The sequence below is a fragment of the Colossoma macropomum genome, unplaced genomic scaffold (genome assembly GCF_904425465.1).
Source record: "Colossoma macropomum unplaced genomic scaffold, Colossoma_macropomum, whole genome shotgun sequence".
NCBI lineage: Eukaryota > Metazoa > Chordata > Actinopteri > Characiformes > Serrasalmidae > Colossoma > Colossoma macropomum.
The window spans coordinates 28941803-28969215 of NW_023494809.1; the positions used below are offsets into that span (position 1 = coordinate 28941803).

At 39.5% G+C, this 27413-nt stretch overlaps 1 protein-coding gene across 1 annotated transcript in view; it reads right to left on the minus strand.

Moving 5' to 3' along the window:
* fam49bb (family with sequence similarity 49 member Bb) overlaps nucleotides 1-27413 on the minus strand; it is a 90535-nt gene that overhangs the window by 48268 nt on the left and 14854 nt on the right. The window contains exon 2 of the mRNA XM_036558553.1: nucleotides 8795-8880. The gene's annotated coding sequence lies outside the window, so the exon portion shown is untranslated. The remainder of the gene's footprint in view (nucleotides 1-8794; nucleotides 8881-27413) is intronic.

Consider the following 27413-nt stretch of genomic DNA (forward strand, 5'->3'; position numbering starts at 1 on the left):
CTCCCCTGCTGCTGTCTACTTAGTGGAGCTTACTGACTCCACCACTGACTCCACCACTGACTCCACCACCGACTCCCTTGTAGATGAACATATTAACTACATACAGCAACACTAACCCACTACAAGTTAAAGGAAAGCACCACTAAGTGTGTGTAGAGAGCAGCAGTGGAGCTCTGCACTTCACTGAAAGCAGGCGTGAGGTCTGACAATGCATTTTCATCACCTTCCTTTTCAGTCAAAGTATTTTTGTTATTGTAATTTCACCCTCATACAAAAAACAGTGGTGACGAATGATAAAACGTGATTCATATTTTATCAGATAATGACTGTTTTAATCAAATAACAGTAATATTTTTATTTGATAATATAACTAAAAATTTCAGTTTAAAAATTATACTGACTATTTTGAATTCACATGAATTTTTCCAACCATTTTAATCATTTAATTTCTATTAATTATATATACACACACAAACACACACACACATATATGTACATATATCACTGCATGCTTTCTTCTTCCAGCAGTGCGTCAGTGCTGTACTGTCAGCATAATCTGCCTGTTTTAATGTCTGACTTTTCACAGACACTCATATCGTTCCTGCTGTACGAGCTGCTAATAAAGGCAGGTGAACAATACAATGACAGTGAAGCCGTGCATCTGATTTTGGCACATGGATCGCAGAATGAATCGCATCAGCGATCTGATTGGTTACGCTCAAGCTGACAAACCAATCATGAAGCAGAAATCAAGTAACGTGTATCAGTGCTTTCACAGCAATACACAGACATTAAGCACCTCTATTTTCAAGCAAAGTGGGAGTTTTTGGCTCAAATGGTGGCAAATGTGACCAATAAACCAGAACTCATGTTTAATTTGGTGCACAATTTGTAAAGCAAACAGAAACAAACATCGAAAAAAATCCAACGTCACGAAAACCCAAACTCTGGTTCGGACTTAGGAGTGAAAACAGACGAAAAAGATGTTTAGAACTATCTTGGAAATACAATGGGTCTATCTAGAACCATGAACACTCAAAAGAACCATTTGCATTTTTGAAACTGGTTCTATATAGCACCAAAAAGGGATCTTCTACTGTGACAAGCTTGACATTTTAACTATAGCAGAACCCTTTTTGGTTCTATACAGAGCCATATGTAACACATTCTCAATCAATCTGAAGAACCATTTCACCATGAACATACTTCTATATAGAACCACTGAAGAATCACTTTAAGATTGTATACTAAAAAGATTCTCATGAGTTATGGAAGAAAATTAGCTCCTCAATCTATAGATGTATATAAACATGTTGCCAGAGGCCAGTATAGGTCACTGACATCATCACCAGGTGGGGGCAGCACTGCCATATTTCACAGCTGCCAGAGTTCAAATATAAACCCAGGAAATATTCCCACTCTGAGGTGATCTAACAGACCATCTTAAAGACAAGACCTTGCAGTGGGTCACCCGTGTACTCAACTCAAGGGTTCAGGGTCATTAAAACCAGGTTAATCCTTCACTAATCCAAATGACCCGATGAGGGTCTCCAACCTGTAGTTTACAGGCCGCTTAAACAAGCTGTGCACTGAGTTCATATACAGAAGGTACGTGTTCTAATCATGCTAAACAGGGTTCTGATTCCAACTCGAGAACGTTCTGGTTTAGTCTCTGCCATCTCCAGACTCCTGCACGGAAAATCTGAGGGGTGGACAATATGGAAAAATATATCACAATACTTACATTTTATACGTTGGAACAGACAAAGTAGAACCTGTAGCGCCACATATAACAATACAATAGTAATAATAATAATAATAATAATAAATCTACAACTACAATTTGTTCAAAGTTTCACAAACTTCACTGCACTGAATCCAATTAAACAGGCCTAATTATGCTCACTTTGTAATGAAACGTATGTTCTTTAAGTGTTTTCCATATCCAGTATACTGAGACGTTACTTATAACTATAACGATAAAGCTAGTTTCCAGCGCGAGTGTCTGGATGAACCACTATCACCCTATCGCTACATCATAATCATTAGAAATTTAAGATAGCATAATATCGTAATATCGCTTCTTCTTTCCCTGATACCGCTGCAATTTTTCTCCCTTAAGAACTACTGAGTTCTAAAAATTTGCTATTTCTAACTGAAGCATTTCACTTGATCATGCTGAAACGACTCAAACACTCTACTACCTGCTCCCGAGTGGCGCGACCGTCTAATCCGTGAGTTCGATCCCTGGTGACGCTACAGCCATCGTTAGCCAGGAGTCCAAGAGAGCACAATTGGCCTCGCTCTCTCTGGGTGGGCAGGATGGCCCCCATCTACCCCCCATCACCCAGTCATGGTGACGCTAGTCAGCGCAGCTGTCTGTTAGCTGGTGTAACAGAATTGGTGGTTGGCGTTTTCCTCCCAGTGTGTTCAGCTGTACAGTGACGTTGTGTTAGCGGCAGTTCTAAAAGATGTGGTGGCGCTTCACAGGACTCGGAGGAAGCCTGTGTTGGCCTTCACCCTACTAGTGCTGGTGGTATCATGTGACTGGGGGAGTCCTAACTAGTGGGTGGAATTGAATATTAGGGAAAAATAAAATAAAAAAAGCACTCTATTACCCCACATGAAGAAATACACAGTGAACAATGTCACAACACACAATGTGAGTGTGTGCTATCTCAGGACAGATTCGTTACAGTGTTGGATTGGATTCATTCTTTTTTTCCATCCAGTATTTTCTGCTGATATCAGCCCGACACCGATACCTGCTCTCAGAACGATGCCGTCTCTACAAGATACGGATTTAACTTTAAATGTCACCTGACTCGCCAGTGGCACGTTTTGAAATTCAATCACAAAGCGCCTCTTTTCTGCATTGTAGGTCACCACACTACAGAAGCTGTCTCAAACTTAGAACGGCCCGGTATCACAGAAAACCAGACTTTCCTCTTTTTGGAAATAAAAGAGTTTGATGTTATGCGTAAACACAACAGTTAAAGTATCAAAATGTACCGTCCACTCCTCGGTCCATACATGTAAGCTAGGAAGCTAAACAGCTTGTTTCAAATTCACTGTTATTAAGCCACAAAAAATGTTTACATACATCCATCTATTTAGCCTACAGCAGATTAGCCCCGCCCATCAACCCTGACATTATAAGGAGTGTTTCAGCATGTACAGACACGATACACGGCAGCCAATCAGAACGGAGCTAATGTACTTATATCTGTATTATATGCATAGTAAGAAAAGACAGCCGGTCTACTTCCAATGAATAAGTGGTGGGAGTAACAAACACTGTATCACTCTGCTGAGACGCCGTTGCTAAGCAACGACTTTGACAGCTGTAGGAGACGCTCAAGACATTTGAACGTTTTTACTTCTTACTTTGCCACAAACAGAAAATGGACACTTAAGATCACGTTTGACCGACAGCTGATTTGGTCAGACTCTGAAGATGAGACGACACTGAATTCCCAAACTGTCATCACCACTGAGCAGCTTTTCAGTCGGCAGCTGTGACAGAAGACCAGCTGAACAACCTGGAATCAGCCAGAAATGAACCCAACACCATTCGCCAAAGCTAAATGGGCTGTAAGATGCTTTACAGACTGGCTGGAACAAAACAACATTAATACTGATCTGGCAAAAAGGACAAAACTGAGCTGAACTTGATATTGTGGCAGTTTTATGGCTCAGTCTGTACTTCAAAAGGTGAGGCTTACAGCAGACTGTGCAGCGAGTGGGCGGCGCTCGTTACTCTGACGTAGCAACAAGCTGCTTGTTAAGGAACTACAATTTGGCTGAAGGAACTGCGAACATTAAAACATATATTTTTTATCAAAAATTATATTATATTATATTATATACACACTATATAGCCAAAAGTTTGTGGAAACTTGCTTATCCAATGTTTCTTCCAACATCAAGAGTAAAAAGGCCTTTTTCTGCAGTAACAGCCTCTACTCATCTGGCAAGGCTTTACACTAGACGTTGAACATTGCTGTGATGATCTGATTGAGCATTAGTGAGGTCAGGTACTGATGTTGGATGGTCAGTTCTGTATCTCCAACTCGTCGCAAAGGTACTGGATGGAGCTCCATCACTCCAGAAAACGCATTTCCACTGCTCCACAGCCCAATGCTGGCGGGGCGGGGGGGGGCATGGTGACCTCATGTGCGGCTGCTCCAGAGCCTCCTGTTCTCTTGTCAGTGCTTTTCTACTGAGATTATACAAGCCATGTGTGCGTTTGAGCTCTTATGTCAGCAGTTAGTGACCTTAATGCAGCTGAATTCACTAATAAGAGGGGGCGTCCGCAAACCTTTTGGACACATAGTGTATATTAAAAGGTTGACAGAGGCCGAGCATGCGATCACAGCAACAGCCTAACGGTTAAATGGTTAACCATGTAACTGAGAACGGGGAGGGGGACTTAAAATATGCAAAATTGTATGCAAAAGTTTGGGCACCCCTGGCCAAATGACATATTTTGTCGATTTTCTGAAGTGAAATTAAGTCATGAATATAAAGGAGCTATATGCATTACATCTGTAGGATTTTTTATTAGTTTGAAGAGGATGTGTTTACTATTTTCACTTCAAAAAACCACCATGCAAGATGCCATTCCATGAATATTACTGGGAGTTGAGTGTTTGGGATATCACATGTGTCTCAATACACATTCTGATGGACTCTCATGATGGCATCTTCCACTGTACTACCAAGAACGGTTAAAGTGTTCTAGATCCAAGGATACATCAGTTGTTGATCTGCCAGTGAGATCAAATAAAAAAAAAAAATTGAAGTATCAAATAACTGCAAGTACACAGCACATCTCAAACTTGTTTAAATAGTTCTTGTAAAGTTTTTCTCAGTGATTTATGTCACTTCCTTCTCTTCTTGGCACTGAGAATGGACCATTATCAACCGTGCTAACTATGAACACTTACTAACTAAGGCAAACTTCTAAAAACACTTCAAACTCAACTTTGGTTAACTTCCTCTATGTTTAAAGTCAAATCATAACACAACCTCTGCGCCATGACGGATTTCCGAGAGGGTCTCTGAGGTTAGCTGAGTGTTTTTGATCGATGAAAGGTGGGGGAGTGGTGTGAGGGGGAGGTGAAATATGAGATGAGTGTTATTTTTCCCTGCTTGCCGGTGCATGATGACACAAACGAAAATAAGAAGACATTTTAGAGGCAGTGGAAAGGCACTAGATGGGGACGGAAGATCTTTAAACGGTGAATCCTGCTCAATACGACCAGGAACAAGGTAAAACGTTTCACTTTGATTTCAGGCTGACTGTTAAAAACCACTAGCAACAACTTTTCTTTGGATAGGGGAAACGTAATACAGAAGAGGTGTTGACCCAGAGCCAGAAGACTGTGCCTATGGAACACACCTAGCAGCCAGAGAGGCTAGTCATGCTTCAACACGGCCCCATAAGCGAGAAGTGTGAGTTTCAGATATGATATTTGCATCCAAGTAGGTACAGATGAGGGCAAAACAAACGACTGTTTAAACAGACACCAAACAGGCCTAAGCATGCATTTCAGAGAGCTCGGCGAAGACGGCGAGGAGGAGACTTGCTTTCAGCTTCGCTCATACGTAAAGAACGAATAGTGAAAATCAAGTCTGGAAGTTTTTAAATTTCATCTCTTGAGAACAAATGACAGTGGTAACACTTTACTGTAGGGTGCTGTTCATAAGGCTACATGACCCCTACATAAGCTTGTCATGACAACTGACATAACCATACATAAACGTTTATAAATGCTTATTCCAATAGACATCATTCGCTATAAAGGTTACACCAATTTTGATCAAAGTTAGCTTAAGTAGCCTTTATAACAGATGAAGTCTACTGGAATAAGCATTTATAAACATTTATGTGAGATTATGTCATTTGTCACGACAAGCTTATGTAGGTGTCATGTAGCCTTAGGAACAGAACCCTACAGTAAGCAAAGCAAAGCAAAAAGCTTGCTGCAGACTGTGGTAATTAAAAATTGCTTTTTTTAACCAAGGCTTCTAAAGGCAACTGGCATTGCGGCCTGCTTACCACCTCATATCAGAAGGGTCGTTTATGGCCTTTGACCTGGTGGTTACATAAGCAGCAGCAGGAAGCAGCAGTGGCCGCATTACTCAAGTCCACTTCAAGCTTCACACAAAAAAACGTTGACTTCCGTACCGGCACCGTTACACAACAGTGGAGCAGAATCTCAAGCCATGATGGAAAGAAAAGTGCAAGGCAAGCTGTTTTGTTTTCGCAGTGCAAAACGAGAATGATGGGAAAGGAGACGAAGAGAAAGAGCGAAAGAGAGAGAGAGAGGGGAAAAATAAGGACTCTCAGGGCTACAGAACTGCTTGGTCAAGCAGTCAAATGTTTGAGCAGCTCAGGCCAAATTACGTTTTTGTTAATTTACTGTAGTATAAATAAGCAGCTTTTTTTAAGTTTAATGCAAAATTACTCTTTATTTGGGGAAAAAAGACAAAATATGGCATCCATGAAGGTTATAGCACATTTAATACACTGTATGGCCATAAGTATGGCCTAATTATTGAGTTCAGGTTTTCAGCCACACTCATTGCCAACAGGTGTATAAAATCAAGCACACAGCCATGCAGTCTCGATAGACAAACACGGGCAGTGCAATGGGTCGTACTGAAGAGCTCAGAGACTTTAAACGTGGCGCTGTCATAGGATGCCACAAGAGGCAACAACAGCTCAGCCACAAAGCGGTAGAACTAGCAAACTCACAAAACAGGCCACCAAGTGTAGTGCGCACAAATCATCTACCCCCTGTTGAATCACTCACTACAGTAAGTGCCTCTGGAAGCAACATCAGCACAAGAACTGTGTGTGCGGCGCTTCATGAAATGGGTTTCCAAGGTCGAACAGCTGCACACAAGCCTAACATCACTATGCGCAATGCCAAGTGTCGGCTGGAGGGGTGTAAAGCACTGCCACTGGACTCTGGATCAGTGGAAACGTGTTCTCTGGAGTGATGAATCAGATTCTCTATCTGTCAGTCTGATGATGAATCTGGGTTTGGTGGATGTCAGGAGAACGTTAACCTACCAGAACGCACAGTGCCAACAGTAAAGTTTGGTGGAGGAGGGATGATGAGCTGGGCTGTTTCTCAGGGTTTGGGCTCTGAGATCCAGTGAAGGGTGATGTTAAGGCTACAGCTCACAAAGACACTTTCCACAGTTCTCTGCTTCCAGCTTTGTGTCAGCAGTTTGGGGAAGAGCCTTTCCTGTTCCAGCATGACTGAGCCACAAAGCTCCACTTGTTTCATGTGGAAGTGATTCATGACCGATTAGGAGAGCTTATTGCTGTAACAAGCACCAGTGTTAGTGACACAGTTGGGGAAACACTAACCTGCACATTTAAGACATTTCCCTGACCCATTACAAATAGTCAGCGGTTGTTAACAAGCTGGGTCCAGTTTTCCAAAAGATGCTTTCAGGAAACTCCTGATTAGCTGAGTCAGGTGTGTTGAAAGCAGTAAAACAAAGATGTGCACGGCAGCATTCCTCTAGGACTAGGACTGAGAAACACTGTGCTACAAATGTCCCTATGATTTCACATATTTCGAAAAATTAGTTTTCATATTTGTATGTTTGAAACTACACTGTGCTGCTGAAATCTTACAATAAAACAAAACAAAAGAAAAAAAAATAAAAAATCACTGGGCTAACCCACAGTGGTCCTGCAGGAGCCCTGCATCTCCTTAATAGGGATATCCATCCATCATTTGCCGTACAGGTCCTCCTACAGTCCTGCGAGTCTCTTCCTGAAGCTGGTCATGATGTCACTAACATTGGTGCATGTGAATCCACAAGCTCTCCTAGTCAGTCAGAAATCATTTCCACAGAAAACAACAGGTAATCGCTTTAAACAGGTTGGCGAACGTTAAAATGATACTAGCAGCGGTTGCGAATGCCCTAGTTTAGAAAACATGCCCCACATTTAAAAGTCCCTCCTGACGTCCCTATTTGATTGACAGGAGTGCCTTGCTGTCAGTGAAAATGCAACTGCAAACAAGGTTGCAAATTTTGTTAATTTTTGGCACAGCTGGAGTGTGACGAGGAAATAAAATTGCAAGTGGGCGACTGTTAGACCATTAAGACAACGAAACACGTCAAAAGCACTTTGCATTTCCATGTTAACTTAAACAGCCATTATTCACAAGAAATGCAAACGCATACACAAATTTTGCATTTGAATTTGAATTATGTCCTAAATCACTCACAGGGGAAATGCAACTACAAACACACAATTTAATTAGCAATTTCAAATTAGCATCTGAACTTGAAAAAAGTCTAGAATATGCTGCTACAACTGTGATTTGGCCTAAAATGTAACTTTGAAATACAGTAATTGCAGAGAAGTACATGCAAAACAAAATATTCACTACAGAAAACTTTTTCCGCCTCATATTTACTGTTTTACAAATGTCAACATTAAGAATAAAAACTGAGATATGTGTAGGTTAAGCGGTCTTTTTGGATAGTAAATAAAAGGCCTATACACAGTGCAACCCGTGGGTCCTATCACCACCACTGGGAAGAAATCAGAGGCAGAAGGTTTCTCCACAATCCACCATCTTATCAATTTACTGATTGGATTATGCAGAACTTTTGGTGAAATCAGTGAATTCCTCTTTAACACAAGCGTTCTATCTAGAACATTAAATGCGCTTCAGTAGAACTCCAGCTCTGAGGACTAAGAACATCTGAGTGGTGATCTGGATCCGTATGGCTGTTCTGGGTTGGAGATGCTTACCAGCAGACTAGAAGAGGAAGGTGACAGGAGGAAAGCCCACCCAGGCACTCGGCCGAGGTCGCGGTCCTGCAACGGGGGCTTGGGCTCTGGAGAAGAGACAGAGAGACACATTCAACAACAATGGCTCAACAGATTGAACATATAGACAGATAGAACAGATAGAACATTTTGTTGTCAACATAGATTAAAAGAAGCTACAAGTCGGTCAATTAAGTTGAAAGAGAATTCCACCAGTTTTTCAAAATTTCTGCATAACTCAGTTGCTAAGATGTAAAAATCACTCAGAGTGGTTTGGTGTGAAATGGTTCATAGTAAAGACTCAGATGTCTTTACAGTGGTGGTGATAGAAACCAGGGGTCGCCATGACTACAACACAATATAGACATTTTATTTACCATCCAAAACCACCAGTGAACCTACACGAGTCTTCTGAGTGTTTATATGGAATGTGATGGTAAAATAGTGGAAAATCTAGAAATAATAAGTTTTCTTGAGGACTATTTTGCCTCACAACATCCTGCATGTATCCTTGATTAAAAAAATATATACTTGGTTTAGACCAAAACCTTCTCAAAAGTGTCATAAAAAGCATATTAACCAGAATAACTTGAGGGAGCTTTTAGAGGTGGACGTCTGGTTCCTATCACCACCACTGTGAACAATTCTGACTCGGTAAGTTTCTCTAGAACTGAGCGTTTCACACCAAACCGCTCTGAATGACTCTGTTTACTTCTTAACCACTTAATAACGAAATTTAGAAAATCAGGTAAATTCCCCTCCAAAGTGTGCTTTACTGGCTGATGTGTGTGTGTTATACACATATACACATGTGTGTGATGTATGTATATATAAAGGTTCTATTTGGAACCTTCTACAGGAACCATCTACAGCACATTTTCAATCAGTCTGAAGAACCCTTTCACGATGCAAAGAACACTTTAATAATGCAAATGGTTCTCTGAGTGTTCATGCTGAACCATATTCAAGAGAACTACTTTCTTTACTAAAGAACCCTTGAAACATCATTTTTGTGTGTATATATATATATATATATATATATATATATATATATATATATATATATATATATATACACATATAATGTATGTAAGTCAGTGGGACCAGTCTTTTTTCTAAGTACATTTTGGTCATTTCTTTTGGTCCATTCTTCAAGAAATTCACATAAGATGTAAAGGGCAACACATATATTCAAATTATGTCAAAACCTGGGAAAAGAAAAAAAATTATATATATATATATATATATATATATATATATATACATATCACTGTCCAGGGTGTATCCTGCCTTCCGCCCAGTGACAGCTGGGATAGGTTCCAGCACCCCACCGCGACCCAGAAGGATAAGCGGTTTAGATGATGTGTGTGTGTGTGTGTGTGTGTGTGTATGGGTGTGTGTATATATATATATATATATATATATATATATATATATATATATATATGTACTGTACTAGTAGATGCGAGAAACGTCCAAGAATATCGACATTCAACTCGTCAAGCGACAGCAGATCAGCAGAGAGCATTTCCCCATTTCATTTCCCAGTAACAGCTTTTTTGGTCTCTCTCTCTCCACACTTACACAACACGGCCCATGATGGGCTGTTCTCCATCGGTCCCACTGTGAATTCTACACAATCAAAGAACTTTGTGTAGCTTTGGTAAACACACCTCCACAGGAGACTCAGGCAGCCCTCCAGTTCACTGTGTGTCAAACTGGGCTCCATTCAGCAGCACATCTCTGGTAGAGTTTAGCATTTCCCCTTTTCTAACACTGCAGTCTCAGCTCATGAAGGCCTTGCTTACCAGATGTGCTTAATTAGGGAGGAAGACTAAGTCTGCAGAGCTGCGACCTGGAAGGAACCCAGTTTGACACTCCCTGTTGTACACCTATCTAGGCCACACTGCGCTAGCACTTTATTAAATGCTTGACAACCATTCCATCTGGCAATCTTTAGGAACCACCACAATATGTCTGTAAGCTACAGGCTAATAAACAGACTACTGACACAGTTGTATGCAAAAGTTTAAGCGCCCTTGGCTTAATTGAGTTTCGTTGATTTTCTAAGTGAAACTGAGTTTTAGCTACGTTCACATTACAAGCCTCGTCGCTCAAATCCAATATTTTGCTCAAATCCGATCTCTCTGACACGATGGTTCACTCTGGTTTAGGTAAGTGATTCAAATCTGTCATTAATGTGATGAACCGGCGTCCTGAAATGACCCTCATGAGCTCATCCTACTCAGTAACGTCGCGTGAATGAATCACGTGCATCATCAGCACAAACTAACGAGCAGAACGAGCTTCGCTGAGAAGGTAATTAACTCTGATCAGCTCTCAGCTTCATTATTAGAGCGAGACGAAGGAGAAAAAGGTGAGATGAGCTGCTTTTCAACCGTTCACAGGCTTTAACTTCTGTTCGGCGCTGTTGCCATGGTAACGCTGAATGATGGCGCAGCGCAGTGGAGAAAAAGCACATGAATTCCGATCTGAGTGTCATGTTAAGGTCGCATGGCCACGAATCGGATATGTATCAGATCTAGGACCACGTACGAAAGTGGCTCAGGTTGGATTTGAAAAGATCAGATTTGTGTCCACACAGCTCTGAAAACATCAGATCTGAGTCACATTAGGGCAAAAAAATCAGATTTGTGCCACTTCAACCTGGGAATGTGAACGTAGCCTTTAATGCACTTCGTGATTAACATACTGGGGAAAAAAATAAATAAATGAAATGTGAGCTGTGCTGAAGTTATGACATTTTATACTTTATGTTTTTCCATATGTTAAACTTATCAAACAAATAGAAACTGTGCACGAAAATTTGCTAAAAATGTCATTCATATTTATTTGTCCTGCAGAGGATGCGTTAACTTATTTTTGCTTAGAAAATCAACTAAACTTGTAAGCTGACCATTGTACACTGCCCAAAAGAGAAGCCTTATCCAGGGGGCTCTGAAGACTAAATGATTGAATGACTTCCACTTCAAAATGATGGCTTTGTTATATATATATCTGGGCTAGCAGCAGCGCAATGCTGATTACAGTTATCAAATTCCACAAGAACATATGAAATCAGTGTCATTCCACTCTCAAAGGGGCCTGAATCTGGCGAATCTGACCTGGTCAGGAAACACACGCCCCCTTCCTCACAATGCAAAGGCAGATTTTAGGGTGGGGTCATCAGTTCTGATTCTCCAGGGCCAGGGTCCGGCACAGTTTGCTGATTTCCCTCTTTAATCACCACCCCAGTGTGAAAATCAAGGCCAGTGTCGGCCTAAACTCTGAGCTGTAGGTCGGCACAGGCTCGCTAACAGGCCGAAGTGGCGGAGAGAGAGAGCTGGCGGAGAGTAGGAGGTGCTCAGGCCACTTCCTCTTGCGCAACACTTCCTCCCATTCGGAGCAGCCGTCAGGTTCCCATCCTGAACTCTGACTTTAGCACACCATCAGCACTGCTGTCTGCACGGTAAGCTTTTTAGGCTTTGAAATGAGCACAGCAGAAATCACTGCATACTGTTTTCAACACTTCCAGCTGAGGAATTTAATAAGAGGCAAGAATTTTGACACAGTCAGAGGCATCGTCATTCATCAGCGTCATGAGTCAGATCAAACTGCATTTCACCATGTTTTGCACTGCCTTTGAAAAGAAACACAGAGTGAATCCTGCCACTTCCTGCCTCATGTGACCTTGCTAGAAAAGAGTGGCTATGTGAACCATGTTCTACTATGAACCATCATCCTCTTCCTCTTTTTAAGACGTATTACATTACAAAGGAAGCATACTTTGCTCTAAAACTGACCCTATATGGACACAAGCACTTTTTAACAAATAAACTAGAGTGATGTGTCCCACAGAGTCTCTATTGTCCCTACAGCAATGCGAACAGCAAGCCTGCTCTGCTACCCAGAACGGTGAATAAACAACAACAAAAAACCTTTGGTGGCATTGCAAGGTTACATGGTAGGAAGGGTCAGAAGTTCAGTCTTGGAAGTTGGTTGCACTTTCTGCTCTCACGATCCAAGTGAATCCAAACACATTCAGTGATGATCGCGATGGACAGTCCACCGTTCTGAGAACACCAGCTTTAGGGCTGTACGATACTGACAAAATGTGATCTTCGATAAAGCTGTCGGATATTACGATGACGATATGAGAAGCGATAAATTGTGTCTCTGACTGGATGTGACCGGTGGCGGTTCTAAAAGTTTTACCAGGGGTGGCAAAAAAGCGAGGAGGTGACCAGTTTCACTCTGATCGTACAGTAACTTCAGTCTAGCAAATCTATACCTGCACATAGAGACACATCTTCTATCCATATCTTGTATAATATGGTGTATATATGTATATATATATATATATATATATATATATATATATATATATATATATATATATGTATATACATATACATATATATATATATATATATATATATATATATATCATAATATATATATATATATATATACCAAATTATACAAGATATGGATAGAAGGTGTCTCTCTCTCTCTTTCTATATTATATATATATATATATATATATATATATATATATATATATATATATATATATATATAATATATATAATGTGTATGTATATGTCAATATTCTATCCCCTGTATACCTGCATCTAATTCATCTACCTCAGACTCACTAATTGCACATACGGCAATGTGTACAACTGTACATATCATAGCTTTTATTTCATAACCTATATTACTGTTACAAAAACTGTACATTGGAATGATGCAACACTGATGTGTACTAATGTGTATATTTAGAGTGTATTTTTATACACGTTTTAATACATTTTCTGTATATGTAAGTACTAAAGGGGCTACGCACCTCAGATTTTCACTCATCTTTGCACCTGTGTAAATGTGATAATGATAGACGTGACAATAAACGTGATTTGATTAGATTTTTTCATTTTGGGCTAGCATCTGGGGCGGTCAATCAGATTTCAGGGGAGACACAGGCCACTCCGGGCACCACTTTAAACGGGGCACAGATGTGACTTATTTTTTTGGATGTGTACACAGGAATATAATTCACCTCTCCTTTAAGCAAACAGCAAAATCCAAAAATCAAAACAAAAGCTCCGTTCACTACTATTCAAAATCAGAACGAAGTACTAACAGTTACTTACATCAGAACTGCAAGCATATAGGTTGTGCACGAAAAGGCTGAGGAACAGTCAGCATTACCTCAACAGCTCTTTCGAAAAAGGCTATATATGTATCAGTGCTGTCTTAAAAAAACCTCGTATGTCCATTTTTGATGTTTTTCAGTTTTTGTCATAATTTGAAAATACCATTTACCTTCTACACTGTATGTAAATTTAATGATGAATGGACCAAAAGAAACGACCCAGTGACTTGGAAAAAAGTCTGGTTCCATTGACTTGCATTAAAAATAGAGTAGGTTTTTTCCTTCTCCTGTAAAGTTACCATTTTAGAGATATGAGGTTTTCTTCCGACACACCACCACACACACCCCTACTCATACATATATATATATATATATATATATATATATATATATATATACACACACACACACATACATACATATACATATATATATATATATATATATATATATTTATATTATATTATATTTAACAATTATATTATAATTTAATAAGTATACTAATATTATATTTTTATATATATATATATATACACATACACACATATATATTATCATTTATATTCATATTTATTATTTATATATTATTAATGTAAGTCAATGGAACCAGACTTTTACAAGTAATTTTGGCCTGTTTCTTTTTCTCCATTCATCACGAAATTTACACACAACGTAAAGAGCAACAGCCTTTTTTGTAAATTATGTCAAAAACTGAAAAACGACAAAAATAGAGATACGAGGTTTTGCTCCGAGGGCAGTGACAGTAGCCATTACTGTCTCACGCAATTAAAACACAAAACTGGGTAAGAACAACTTTAACGTTTGATACATTTTACAGGCTTGTAGTTCAGGAGGACTTTTTCACCTCTGCATATGTATATTTCTCTTAGGCAAATGGTCAAGTTACTCATCCCCCACACAGGAGATCAGGGTTCAATCCCAGCACAGAGAAACGCTCATTAGGAGTCTAACGGTTGGTACTGCAGCATGATGGCGTCTCTGGCGGGTTATGTGATCTATTCTGTCATCACATCTCTTAACAAATGTGTTTATCGTGGAAACTTATCATGATAACGATAGAAACACGATTTATCATGCAGCCCTAACCAGCATTTCCAAATGTTCCTCGATTTGGTCTACTTGCTTTTCTCCGTAACATCTTTCGTCACACATCCTTTCAGACCCACAGCGCTGAGTCGTCTCCTCACAGTGGAAGGATGGACAGAAACACCTGTGGATGTTTTCAGATCTGAAGCAGCTTGATTTTCTCCTCTCTCTCAGAGATGAAAGCTTTAAGTGCTGTTTATCTGATGGGGACAGGTTTGGGGTCGACCAGCTCTTAGACGGCTCCCTTTTCCACGCAGTACTGCTTGTTACACTGATATCAGGGAAACAGAACTTGGTTGAGCTGCTTCCTGAGACATTTTTGGTGCAGCCTGGTGAACATTAACATGCTATCACCTCACCGATTGCCATCTTCATGTGACCACACACACACTTCCCCTCACAGACAGAGCGCCAACTTCCCCAGCTTCCCCATTTTAAACATCAAATCACCACACTGTGTACGATGCCTCATGAGTCGTTCTCCAACTGGAGTGGGAATTCAGGTGGACACATTTTTAAAAAGTCACTCTTTTCATCCCAAAAGTAAACAATCTTAATATGTCCATTAACATCTCCTATTATCATATATGCAGAAAGGAGAGATTAATTCAGACATATTCTACAGTCACTGGTGTTGTATGAATATGGTGTAACACCAGTGATGGTGACTCCAGTGACATTCTGGGTAAAACTGAGCATTTTGTAAACTGGCTGACTCGTTGGCTGGTCAGGTGACCTTGTGGCAACTATTTAAAATCAGTAATAAAAATGATATTTGACATTATTTTTTACAAAATTTTAATTACCCAGCTATTAAAGCACAGAACACCGGTGACACATAGAAGTTATGAGCTGCCTGATAAACAAAATTATTAATAATTTATTGAAATATAGTGAGCGAGTGTGACTCGTCTTCTCATGCCTTGAGCTGCTTCCTCTCTGATGAGCCTCGACCCAAAGAAGCAGTTTAATAGAGCTGAAAATACTGTGTTAAAATGTAATAAGAGTCCGGATAACACCAGTGACCAAAATCTCTGTGACAAATTAATTTTTAAAATAAAATACATATTTTTTTAAATGTAGTACAACGTTAATGATATAAAAAGCGAACATGAATCTGTTTTATACAAATTCCTAAGTTAAACGTCTTAAAAATATCGTTTTATATTAAAAATGGCTGAGAATTGGTTTCGTGATGAGCTGTTTTACAGAGCGACTATGAAACAGGATAAAAGAAGAAAAATCAGAGAATCATAAGAGAAAAGTGTTATTTAATCTTAGGTCAGCAGTGTAAATGGACATACTGACTTTTGGAGCTGTGTCTGATATTTTAAGCATCTTTTTAAGCCCTGCAGCCTTTGTGACATGGTTTCCCTTCCAAACGGAGAATGACCCTCATACAAAATGGCAAATGCTAAACTGGAAACGAGGTCTGCACAGACGATGTACTCATTATATTTACACTGTTCTGCAACATAAACAACACAAGAATAAACGTCAATGCAGTCGACCTGAGAATACATCGTGCATAACTAACACAGGAAGACCTTCTCAGATCTATATCATAAGAGCTGGACAGAAAGAAATTAAAACACAGAATCACTGTCAATAAATCAAAGTATCACAGTGCTAAACCCCAGCAGCCCTACAGCTCCGTCTCTTCAGCTTTTGTAAAACGTTCTGAGATCTGACAGCTGTCTGGAGGGCGGTCAGATTACAAAGAAGCCCAAACTGTACTTAAAGAGTGTTAAATTACCTTTAAAGGTAACAGGCCCCCCATTTAAGGTTGCTCAACACACATTTAAAAGTAGGGATGCATCAATACTGGAACTGTGAGTCAACCTAAATATCTATTATTGACGTTTTAGCTTTTAATCCTTTTTTTTCTTGATATCAAGAACACAATTTTTACTAGTAAAAATTAAATTCTTGTTATCAAAAGTCAGAAATTTTATTCTTACTAGTAAAAATGACATTATTGATTTTAAGAATTTAATTTTTACTAGTAAAAATTGAATTCTTGATATCAAAAACTGTATTTCTACATGTTAAAATTACATTCTTACTAGTAAAAACTTAATTCTTACTAGTAAAAGTTTTATTCTTACTAGTAAAAATTTAATTCTTACTACTCAAAATTAAATTTTGACTTCTGATGATTCATGAGTTTCCCCATTCATTTTAATAATAAGAATAAAATTTTTACTACTGGAAATCAAATTTTCACCTGTGTGAATTAAATTCCTGACATCAAGAAAAAAGGATTAAAGGCCAAAATGGCTCAACATAAATACCTAATCATTTTCACATATATCTCTGCTGATGCCAATTAGGGGCAGGGCGATATGGCAAAAACTATAGCATCATACTTCCAGACATCTTCTCGATACACAATATGTAACATTTTTTTCTCCTGGAGTACATAACTACGCCATCGTATATCAGATTGAAATATCGGTCAAATCTAAACATCTGGTCAATGTCGAGATATTTAAATAAATATCTGCCAAAACCAATATTTTTACAGTATCATCATCCATCCCTACACTCTTAGCAAAACACCACAAAAACAACACAGGAATAAAGTGTCTACCCACACCTTTCCAAACATACTCAAGAGATATTAAAAGGTGTTTACATTCATTTGCACCTTTATTTATTATTAAACTGCACTATTTGTAAATAGAAACACTCCCTTTCAAATATGTGCAACGCCACAGCTGCTACATTCTTTTATATCCACATTTATATTTTACTTTTTTAATAACTTTAAATTATATAGTCTTTCCTTCAATATCTTGCATTTTATATTAGCCTATATTTTTGTTTTTTTCCTAGTTTAATCTTTTTTTTGTTTATGCACTGTTAGGATTGCTACACAAGTTCTATTTAGTACTAAAATTGGGTTCTTTGACTTGTAACAATACACTTTTGGTGCTATATAGAACCATTTTCAAAAAGGTTCTATATGGAACCATCTACAGCACGTTCCCCATCAACATGAGCTTTTTCACAAAGCGACAAACCCTTTAATCATGCGAAGGGTACTTTGAGTGTTCATGGTTCTATACAGAACCATTTTCTTTACTAAAGAACCCTTGAAGAGTGTAGTTTACAGCTTAGTGTCTGGCTAAGTTAAATCAGGCTATATACGTTGAATGAATGGTGTTTTGAGTATCAGGTATGCAGGATTCAGTCACTTTTATTAGGCGCTTTTAGTGTCAGGACAAACGTCACGATTTGGGCAGTTAAATCGGGCAATATGAAGTACATCTTACAGCAAAGCTGGAATCCCAGGATTTCACTAAAAGCACAGTGTCCACTGCAGAGCCTCATCAGCTCACGACTGTCATGTTATGTGTGTGATTTTGTGGGCTGGTCTATAGAACGCTCCTCCTTCTCAATGCAAATAAAGCAAGGAAAGATCTCTCGTCGCTAACGACGTACAGCTAGGGTCACACACCAGAGTCAGGCACTTGGTGTTGAAAGGCAAAACAATGCAGCACAGCCGCTGATATACAATGCATTAGCCTGCTGGAAGAGGCATGAGATAACTTTCAACTTCCCCAACTGATGGAACTGTTGCGCAGTGGAAAACAGGCATACAGTGGGCCTAACATACTGGGAGTTGTGTGTGTAACAATACACAACTCAGAACTGACTCAACATGGTGTCTCACAGGGCTGAAACAATCAGTTTTATATCAAAATCACAATTTAAAAGGCTGCAATTTTCACATCGCAAGAGCTGTCATTTCTGTGAAACCACAGCCTACATCACGTGTGTCAGGCTCCAGTCCTCGTGGGCCAAAACACTGCAGACGCTGCCTCGTTAAACACACCTGATTCAGCTCATCAGCTGATTAGTAAGGGCTTCATGAACTGAGCTAAAAGCTAATATCCGCAGCCCTTCGGCCAGAAAGGTCCCCAGTTTGACATGCTTGGCCTACATTATCAAAAATGTTGTCTTAAGTTTTAAGAGGGGAAATTCAACCTAATAACACAGTTCTGTAGCGCCTGTAGAGTTAGACCAATCAGAGGCAGCCAAACCTCCATGTGTTGTGACATCACAGCCACAACTTACTGGTTTTCTGGTGCACCACCATAAGGGGTCAAGCCACAAGCCAGAAAAGGGGGGTCTTGCTGGTTTAATACAGGTCTCAATTATATAAAATGATCACAATTTAAAACACAGTCGCAATATTAGTCAGAAAAACCCGAATCGTTCAGCCCTGGTGTCCCGATGTTTTTTCCATACAGCAAAAACTAGCAGTGTCTGAAAATGTGCCTCATGTTTGAATGCGAATGTTACCATTTTCAATACATTAGAGCATTTCAAACATTATAAAAACAAAATTGATGAAACAAAATCTTGTGGTTTATAGTGTCCCAGTCTAACACTCTAGCGCAAGGGGTCAGCTCCGGAGCCGCATGTGGCTCTTTTACTGTCCTGTTGTGGCTCCACAGCAGAATCAGATTTGTAGGTAAAAATAAAATAATCCTCCTTTACAGTAAAATAAAGCTCTGCTGATCGTTCAACACAGTTTAACAGTAAATGGTCTTAAACTCTGGAGTTAATGTAGAACTGCTAATTCACCCTTTAGCCCTGAAGATCAGCACAGACTGCTGGTCACCATAGCAACACAGACAACAGTCTTGCCTAGCTAGTAGCTAACGAAACGGCAAAGAGAGAGATTTAAGATGAACATCGATAATTTGGAGACGAATGGACTTATTTGTGTTTATAATCTCTCCAGCTGGTTTCCTGATACGTTTAATCTGCAACGAAAAACTGAAACACTAAAAAGTCAAGAAGCTGAAGTCAGTTTCCTGTTCCACCTTAAATAGTGCAGCAGTTACATTCTGCACCTCAGGCACCATTTAAGGTGGAACAGGAAAATTTGAAGAAGAAGCTGGTGAATGAGAAACTGACTTAGCCTCATAAAAAAATCAAACGTTGAGAGACATTTTGGAAGAAACTGTTCTACTTTTGTGGAAAAGTTTCCTGCAGGAGATGCGAGAAAAGCATCTACAGCTGATCTAAAGCTTAAAGCAGAGCAAAGTAAGTCTGCGTTTAATTTATATTTTTAGTCTACACTAGTATATCAGCACATACTGAGACATATATACATATATTCACAGCCAAGATGGTAAAATGTTAATAAAATGGACATAAAATGTTGTGGTGGACAAAACGGCTCCTTTTAATATTTGGGTTGCCGACCCCTGCCACAAGCTAATGTGTGTGAGTTAGAAGTTAACTATGTAAAAAGGTTGTTTACAAGACAAAAGCAGTGGGTGATCTACTTTTTTGCCTAGTCGGTTCTTCTCGGGAACAAATGCGTCCAAGTTCAGCACACAGCCACATGACAGCCTGAGATGGAGAACACTATCAGGAGATTAGACAGTGACTCAACACTCAGAGAAAGCTTTCATTATACAGTCAGCAGCTTTAATGAAACTGAATCTATTACAGCCGGCGTGCCTGTCCTTCAGAGACCTCACTGTAGCACTTTTTTAGCACTGCCCTTCAGTGACCTCAAACTAACACCGGATATTGCACATGAGCTTATCATCAAAAGACACTGACATACAGGCTTTATCAGAAGAAAGGCAAGTGTTCCACAGTTTTATCTTAATAATACAATCTTTCTCATTTCTGAGAGGATTCGACCCCACATCAACAATATCAGTGCTATATTTAGTTCAGCCTAATCAAATTCTGGTTTTTCATACTGACAACAGTTTAAAGCGGATGTTACCCAAAGTTAAAGCTGAGATAAAATCAAACATTTTGAGCAGAAAAAAAAAAACAAGTTGTCAGAAACATCGGCACACAAGAGGTCTACAATGGGGCTGTACAGTGTGAATATAAAATGCAAAATTATGTAAAGTTGTTGGATATTATAATGATTAAACGCAAAGACATGAATTATAATTAAGCTCTTGTTGACCAGGGTATATTTTGTTTTTTCCATCTGATGTTACATGACCAACTCATAAGGCACATTATTCAGTAACTTCATGAAATAAATGTACATTTTTATTTTTATTTATTTATTTATTTTAAAAGTTCCCCTCAAATTAACAGAAAATGTGTTTTATGATCACACATATTGCTATAAGCTTACAATTTACTGCTAACAGCCAAAAATCTTAGACATTCTTTGTATTATTTTATAAAAATAATTTGTACAGTGCTGATCACTGAAGAGACGCCATCTGTTTATAGTTTACAGCCCACATTTATGGAAAAATGGGTCGACTTTCAGTAGACAAAAAAATTGAGAGTTCAGCTTCTTTTATTATAAGGGTTTAAAATTACATCCCCCATCTATTTGACTGGAAAGAAGACAGTTACAGCTCTCATACGACCCCCACCTTTAGAATGTAGCTTATGAAATATGAACGTTATGAAGAAAAAAGTGCATTTTGGAACCACCGGTGGTCTCAAGGAGTTGAAAAGGTTAAAATTGTGTGTCTATTACTGGCTGGGCAGCAAGTACAGACCTTGACATTCAATTTTTTGGCTGTATAACTAAAGATAAAAGTAACAAAATGTGTTTAAAACAAATAAATAAATAAATAAAAAAGCTCTGTATGGTGATCCAGGTTTGTTGTGACAGTGGTTCTGCATGTAAATAGTTTGTGGCTCTATAGCAGAGTGGTTAAGTCATATGCTTTATACACAGTAGACCTGGGTTTAAAGCCTAATTAGGGAAGCACACTACTCTAACGTTAGACTCTAGCAAAAAACTGGGCTGAAGCTGAAATTCTAGGCTGTTTTCTAAAATCTGAACCAGAGTTTGAGTTTTTGCGACATTGGATGTTTTTCATTTGGTTTTATTTGCGACGGCTGAAGTGCAGCCAATTTATACGAGAGAGTTCTGGTTATTGTTCAGAAACTTAGCAGGGACACAAACGCTCGGTTACTCTCACCATTTGAGCCCACTTTGCAAAAAAACAAAGATGTTTAATGCCTATATGTATCACAGGCAAATCAATAATATCTCAATTTCTTGACTTATGCTTCATGATTGGTTACATTCAAACAGACAAACCAATCAGGTCGCTGATGCAATGTGTTCCATGTGCTAAAATCAAATGCATTGCTTCCCTTTTTAATTTTATGGCTCACCTGCCCTTACTAGCAGCTCGTTCTGAAAGGTTTGATGAGGCAGATCATGCAGACAGTACAGCTGCTAGAAGAAGAAGGAAGCATGCTCTGATGCTGGATTCTCTCGTCTGGTGTGGACCACCATAAAAACTGTTCTTCCATCAGCAGTGAACTAAACCAGGGTTCATCTGGAAGTGAATCAAGACCTGAAACTTTTGGCAGACCACGGTGCTGGTGTTCAGTGTGGACCCGAGTACAGGTGGAGTGTTCACACCTGACAAAATGAACCGAACTAAAGAAAAAGTTCAACTGGTCCACAATAAATATTTTTTTAATGTCCCATTTTATGTATACTTCATGAGTAAACATAAAAAACTAAGGTAATAAAGGAAATACACTTGTAATATTGACACAATTTGCTTTCAGGAAGACAAAACTGAGATGACAAACAAAAAACAGTTTACACATAAACTCACTCATATGATTACAGTACGTAGGTATCGGAAAAGAAAAGTGGTATCATGTAATCTGTACTTGGTATGGTTGAACATTTTACATTATCGATAGCTTGACAAACCTTTTAATTCTATAATATTTTATAGAATTGAATAATATACTGTTTCCCATACTGATACCAATGTGAAAACCTTAAACTATCTAATATATTTCTGTGAGGGACCCCCATGGACCCTCACAGAGCAGGTACTATTTGGGTGGTGGATCATTCTCAGCACTGCGGTAACACTGACGTGGTGGTGGTGTGTTAGTGTGTGTTGCGCTGGTCTGAGTGGATCAGACACAGCAGTGCTGCTGGAGTTTTTAAACACTGTGTCCACTCACTGTCCACTCTGTTAGACAGTCCTACCTTGTCAGTCCACCTTGTAGAGACGATAGCTCATCTGCTGCACAGTTTGTGTTGGTCATCCTCTAGTCATTCATCAGTGGTCACAGGACGCTGCCCACAGGACACTGTTGGCTGGATATTTGGTGGACTATTCTCAGTCCAGCAGTGACACTGAGGTGTTTAAAAACTCCAGCAGCACTGCTGTGTCTGATCCACTCAGACCAGCACAACACACACTAACACACCACCACCACATCAGTGTTACTGCAGTGCTGAGAATGATCCACCACCTAAACAGTACCTGCTCTGTGAGGGTCCATGGGGGTCCTGACCACTGAAGAACAGGGTAAAAGGGGGCTAACAAAGTATCAGAGAAACAGATGGACTACAGTCTGTAACTGTAGAACTACAAAGTGCACCTATATAGTAAGGGGAGCTGATAAAATGGACAATGAGCGCAGAAACAAGGAGGTGGTCATGATGTCATGCCTGATCGGTGTATTAGTGCCGTACTGAGAATGGCCCATTATCCACATAATATCTGGTCCTATGATGGTCTCTTTCCACTGTACAACTACAGTCAGTAATTATAAACCTACAGATACACACAATAAAGCTAAATATTCCTACACTGGGAGTTTAATCTGAAACAATTTATTTTAACTCACAATCTCATGCATGGCCAGTGAACGTTCAAGCCCCCCATGAGCTGAATTGGGTGCAGCAGAGCAACGAAGAGTCGCTCAGAGTCGCTGATGTGGGAAACTCTGTGAGGCTTAGCTAATGTGCTTTATCTCGGGAAGGCACAGCAGGCAGTGGGGGCTCGCTGGTACAGAGATACAGCTGACGATGTTAACATAACATATTTATGCTAATGGTTACCTTCCATTCATTGTTAATCAGGTTACTATTTTAGGCCCATTGAAGACACCAGGCTGTGGTGTTTTGAAACAGCTGAAGAACTTCAGACGCATTAAAGTTTAACTCGTCTCCTGCAGTCGGTCCAGTGGAGAGAGATGTGCAAAGTGCCCTCCTACTTTCTATTCTTCCACTGTGCTCAACATGTCCTCAGGTGGTTCTCAGCTTGCTCTTGACGTGTTCAACCACAGTGCTGCATTAATCCTCTCCAATTACTCGCCTCGGGTTTATGCGCGTTTGGGAGAAAAAAAAAAGTTTATTATTTTAAAAAAAGACAGACAGGGGAGGATCTGTGTCGGGACCAAAGGCTGCCTTCAACCCCAGCCCTCCAACATAATATAATGAATAAAAAAGAAATCTTTTAATACCAGCTAAACACTTTCACTAATAACTGTTCTAAGTTCTCAAAAGATGCCAAAAAGGAAAGAGTCTTCAGACGATGAGTTTGTGGAAAGAAGGAAAAGGGCTTCTTCTTTATTTCAGCATCAGGTGGCACAGAGACTCGAGAGACCCAACTGCAGAAACAGCGTCCCAAACAACAGTTTATATACCGTTTATCTGGGGTAGGTTTGATATCCCCCCACCTTACTTCTCAGATTTTGATATTAATATTTGATATCATTCTCTAATAGGTGCATCTCAACCAGTTTTTCCCATCTTCAACCATTTTCCCAGTCTGCTTTACCTTTAAGGTCAACTTGCCCCTCTCTTCACTGGGTCAGTAAGTACACACAGGCCTGTCTGTGAACCCAGGGGCTTCCTAGTGTCTAGAATCTCCTATGCAGACAGACCAAGGCTGACCCTTTATGAGAGAATTAATATTCTCTGTTAGCCAATACTGCCTATGTGGTTATTGATTACAATATCTAATCTATCTGATTACTGATTAAGGCAATATTTATTCAAAATCTCTGTCATTTGCATGAGCTGGCATCTAATAAGAGGCCGAAATTTTCATGGAGGTGTCCAGAGGGGAAATTATTGACCCTACATTTAGATGTGTAGGACTGTTTTAGTCACGTAAACCCAAACAAATATCATAAATGGACCTCGAGGACAAAAATTAAAGGCCCAAAGCAGCATAAGGTCCCTTTGACTTGCTTATATGATGCAATCCACATAGTGGTTATTATTCAGGTGTGTCCTCCATGCAAGACGACGCCAGCAGACGACCGGTCAGCCACCTAAACATGCCTGAACATCTCAGGTTTACACAAGCCTAATTCAAAGCTATATTTGCCTTAGTTTGTCTCAGGTCAGTCAACTCCACGTTTCTGACTGAGGTGCTTTCGTAATCGTAGCTTTACGCTGCTTTCGTAATCGTAAATCCCGGGTCAGCTGCGTGCCGAGAGGATCACCCCTATCACTGCATAAGCCAATTCCTGCGGCTGACCGCACGGCCATCAGCAGCCGATCAGCCCCACGCTAGCTGAGCCTTCTTAGCGCGCGGCGCCCCAGAGACCTGTCGAGTTCTCTCGCAGGACCCCCGAATATGGAACAGGCACTTCAGAACGTTACCGTGGCAACAGCTTGGGTCCCATGCTGGGAGAGGCTGAAACGCTGGAAGAGGACTGAGTCACAAAGCCTGACAGAGAAGGGCCAATCGCTCTGGAAACACAGCCGCGTAAGCCTAAATACTGCGGCCTAAATACTGCCTATTAACTCCAGCAGCAGCAGGAGGAGCCAACTTCCTCACAAAACAATACAGAACATGATGTGGCAGTGATGCTGACAGTGTGATCACTTCATCAAGCCTCCTTCACATTCTTTCTTTTTCTACATTTTTAAATTTCTTTCATCAACATGCGGCTCTTTTACCGTCCTGTTGTGGCTCCACAGCAGAATCAGATTTGTAGGTAAAAATAAAATAATCCTCCTTTACAGTAAAATAAAGCTCTGCTGATCGTTCAACACAGTTTAACAATAAATGGTCTTAAACTCTGGAGTTAATGTAGAACTGCTAATTCACCCTTTAACCCTGAAGATCAGCACAGACTGCTCCCATAGCAACGCAGACAACAATCTTACATAGTAACTAATGAAAAGGCAAAGAGAGAGATTTAAGACGAACATTGATAATTTGGAGATGAATGGACTTATTAGTGTTTATAATCACTCCAGCTGGTTTCCTGATACGTTTAATCTGCAATGAGAAACTGAAACACTAAAAAGTCACGAAGCTGAAGTCAGTTTCTCGTTCGCATGTTCCCGTTCCACCTTAAACGGTGCAGCAGTTACATTCTGGCGCCTCAGGCACCGTTTAAGGTGGAACGGGAAAATTCGAACAAGAAGCTGGTGAATGAGACGCGACTTCAGCTTCGTAAAACAGTCGAATGTTGAGATTTTTACAAGAAACTCTTCTACTTTTGTGGAAAAGTTTCCTGCTGGAGATGTGAGAAAAGCGGCTATAGCTGAACTAAAGCTTAAAGCAGAGCAAAGTAAGTCTGCGTTTTCGTCTGTATTATATTTTTAGTCTATACTGGTACATTAACACATACTGAGACATATTTACAGCCAAGATGGTCAAATGGAAATAAAATGTTGTGGCTCCCAAGGTGGTTTGATTTTTGTTAAAAGGACAAAATGGCTCTTCTTAACATTTGGGTTGTCAACCAATGTTCTACAAAGTACAACAGATAAAAAAAAAAGACATTTCTATGCACTAAAATAGCTTTGGTCAACAACAACCTTAGATCAAATGATTAATGGAAAATTACTATATTAGTTTTGGCAGTCTGATTTTTTTTTTTTCTTTTCTTTTTTTTTCCTGCCATTGTTTTTTCATTCCCAGTGGTTAACCAGATATCCGTTCAAGAACTCTTACAGATATTCAACTATCAAAATAACCCACATCCCCAATAAAAACCAAAGAACTCTTACATTAATATGTAAACAACTGCTGTTTGGCAGCTGTAGCCTACTGTTCCTAAACTGTATTGCTCACTGGCAGTTTTACTGCGATGTTTATTGTAATATAGTTTTATTAACAGTATAATGAATATCGGTGCATTTTATCATAATGTTTTGGGTCAGGATTTAATACGTTGTGCCAAAGGCTACGTTCACACAGCAGGTAAAAGTGGCCCAAATCTGATTTTCCCACCAAATCCAATTTTTTAGTTTGGCTGTTCACAATATCTTTTAAATGTGACCTGCATGTGACATTAGTCCGAAAAGATCACTGCTGCATATCAGATATGTATCGGATTTCAGTACCACAGATGAACACGTCTCAGATCAGAATTGAAATAGTCAGATTCAGTGCATTTTTTGCTGTTCACACTGACACACATAGGGATAACAAGATCAGATTTGGGACGCTTTTACATTTTTAAGCTACAAATACGAACTTTTCACCTGGAAAAACTTATTTAAGGTTCACAATCAGACCTTAAAACCACTGTTGTACCTTTGAGGGAACATTTACACTGTTTGTACCTTAATGAACGAAAAATATACCT